Source organism: Stegodyphus dumicola, chromosome 2, assembly GCF_044657685.1.
Source record: "Stegodyphus dumicola isolate Sdum_Otavi_A_Nest chromosome 2, ASM4465768v1".
Lineage (NCBI taxonomy): Eukaryota > Metazoa > Arthropoda > Arachnida > Araneae > Eresidae > Stegodyphus > Stegodyphus dumicola.
The window spans coordinates 246,982,506-246,985,937 of NC_140769.1; positions in this window are offsets into that span (position 1 = coordinate 246,982,506).

Sequence of the window (3,432 nt, forward strand, 5' to 3'; positions counted from 1 at the left end):
TGAATGAACATTATTATGAAAATTTAAATAACAAATTTTTCTAAACATGACTAGTCTATCGTACGTCTGTTATTTGCAATATTCAATGCAAAGAAAATTTGTAATATTCTTGCGTGCGTACGGGTTCGTAATAGATTGAACAAAAAATCTGATAATAGGTTAATAAAAATTTATTTTTATCAAGAGAAACATTTTAGAACTCTGCAGTTTTCCACAGAAATATTCACAGTACAAGCGTTCACAGTATCACACAGTATAATCAGTATTTGCACTACAAACTACTAAGAACGTTAAACACAACTCAATGTAAAGCTCATACAACTCAATGTAAAGCTCATCTAAAGAGAAAGCTAATCCGATCTTACGCTGAACTCGTAACAATAACAACAGCAGCTAACTAAAGACCTGAGAGCAGGTGCTCTCATTTCGGCTTTAAATAGTTTTCAATCGGCCGCGAGATATTCCCAGTACTTTCTGCTTCTCTAAATTACTGCAAAGCAACACGAGGGTGGAATTACTGTTACAGATAACATAGTGGTCAATTACATTTATTCAATTTCAATACAAATTACCGAGAGATGTCTATTTACTCAATGTTAAATGCACCTGCTCCTGTATTCTTACTTTTCCGGCATAGCTTTCTAGTAAAATTTGTTTCCGACTACATCACACAGAAAAATACGATAATTTTACTTATAATTCTCTAAAATTACTTAAGTACACAATTCGTAACATTATATTGTGATAATTATTAGAACGTGACACAGAAATATGAAACAGCAAATAATGATAAACCTCGGCTTACGAAAAATGCCGCTTCGATAATCTCTCGTAAGTCGATTCTATCTAGAATTTACTGTAATCATGATACTTCATATACCTATAAATTAGCCTTTTATTTTAACACTAGCGGAAGTACCCGATGAGTAAGTTAGATTGACAGTAATGTGTCTAAGAACAGAGAGAACGATACCGCTGTAATCCTTCTCTAGTAACGATGTAAAAAATACGATTCATAGTCGTACATTTTTCAGTCTGATGCGATGTGGAACCCACGTAAAAACTGTAGACAGAAAAATAAATAAATTCTTTCTCATTATATCAGCAAAATGGCACGCAGTTTTTAATGATTTTCGTCTTTCTAATCAGGTGGTCGTAAAAAGCTCAAGTTTCATCCATTAAATGTGGCAAAAAATTGATCATAATTGATCAAAAATGAATAACGCGAACAAAGAAACAGACATATATAGATTTTGTAAAACTTACAAATTTTTGATTAACAAATTCTACTATTTGAAAGCAAGCAGTAGCAACAATTTTCGAAATAAAGCATTTTTGTCTTCAACGCGCGACACTGTTGCCACTCGGAAAAATGAATGCGAAAATTAATCTTTTCGGAGTTTTTAATTAATATCTCGGCTGATTAAAGTCGTACGAAGACGGGAATAGTCGAAATGGCTTCCTATGAATTTTTGGAATCGGGAATATATTTAATGTTTGGCAATGCTATTTTTTTTTCATCGTAAAACTTAGAAATTTTTTATTAACAAACTCCAGGATTTGAAAGTGAGCAGTGGCAACAACATTCGAAATAAGACAGCTTGCAAGACTGTTGCCACTCGGAAAAATGAGAGCGGAAATTATCATTTTTCTTAGTTTTTAATTAACATCTCTGATTTTAGCTACTTTTTTTTGGAAAAAAGTGGACGTCGACTTTTTCCAGGACCCAGAAAAGAATTGTAAAAAGTTTGGTGACGATAGCTAGAGTAGTGACTGTGTTATTAGAGGGCAACCAAACATACAGACTTTCTTCTTTATATATATATAGATAATGAGTTTACATTTACGTAACATTTATGAACAATTTATTTTTATGCATGTACATAAGCATTGCATATATATATATATAATTTGTAGGTACTTTATTTTTTACCACGATATTTTCGACGACGATGTTTTTAACCTGCGAAGTTTTTGCACCGCTGTATTTTCGACCACGATATTTTGTACCACAATGTCTTAGAACTGCGAAGTTTTCTCTTTGCTTTATTTGCTTCCACGATGTTTTGTGCCACGACGTTTTCGCCTTGCGTTGTTGTTTTCTTTGCGACGTTTTTGTCCGCGTTGTTTTTGCCGAGATGTTTTCGGCTGTAACCATCTACTTTCATTTAAAAAAAAAAATCAGGAAGTTAAAACAAAGTTAAAACTACCATGGTAACCAGAAATGAGGTTTAATTTAACAAAATTTGTCGCTAATTGAAGGGGCACCCAATTCTACACTAGAGCCAGTCTCTGATTTAATAAAAAGATTGTTTTGTCTTTCTCAAATCTCTGTCGTTAGTTCAAACACAGCGATAATTCGCTTTTCTAATTTGTTGGAAGTTTGATTCTTATTTTTGCTACTAAAGCAAGTCAAACTCTATAAGCTTACACCGGAACTCGAAAGCGTAGTCGGAACAATCGCCAACCGTGGTCCTTATCGCTGATAAGAACCGAAGTATACGTATTACAGACTTCTGTACCTTTTTGGTTTAGAAGTTATAACTACGTTAAAAATATAATTTAAATTCCTTTCACCCAAAAAATCGAATTTTGCTTAATTTTTATTAGTAGAAAACTAAGTTAGAATCTTGTTAAAATCTCAGTCGCAATTTGTTGAGTGAATAAAATTCAAGCTACATTAAATTCGCCATATTTTTTTTTATCTCAATTCTACAAGCTAGAAAAATCAGATTTGAAACCAAATGCGAGGTCGAAAACTGCAATCTTCTTTATCTGCAAGGACAATCCAAAAAATAAGGAAAAAGAAAAAATGAAACGCTTATCAGATAAGAGGTCTCTCTCAGAAGCTTTTATCTTATCGGAGAGTCCGAACTCCAAGTGATCTTTTCACTGGTGATAAAGAATACGTAGGCTGGTCGCCTGATTTCCTGAGATTTCGAGTCAGCAGAAAGTTCCAAATTTTGAGTTTTTTTTACAGAAATCGTCTTGCCTTGAAAGTCAGCGATAACTGAGAGATAAAATGAAGGTTATAAAGTTGTATTCGATGCTGTGAAGGGAACTGAAGCCAAGGCTAATACAATATTTTTACTGAAACATAAATTAAAATTTTTGGTACATTTCCTTTTCGCCGGCGCAAATCTCGCCAAGCAGACTTTGTTGGTGACAACATACAGTATACACATAAAAAATGTTAATTCTAAGAATTTTTTTATTTTTCATTTTGAAGGCATAAATATTTTAATATGGTTTAAAATTTTGTAAAAAGCCAATAAATTTGTAAAAAGACATTAATTTAAGAATTTACTATGATTTCATGGTTCAAAATCCTGATTCGCCGGTTCGTATCACGTGACCCCAAGTGATCTCATCTCACGTAAACTAAAATCTAATTCTCTCAGTAATTAATTTCAAGTTAAATCTTAATTTGGA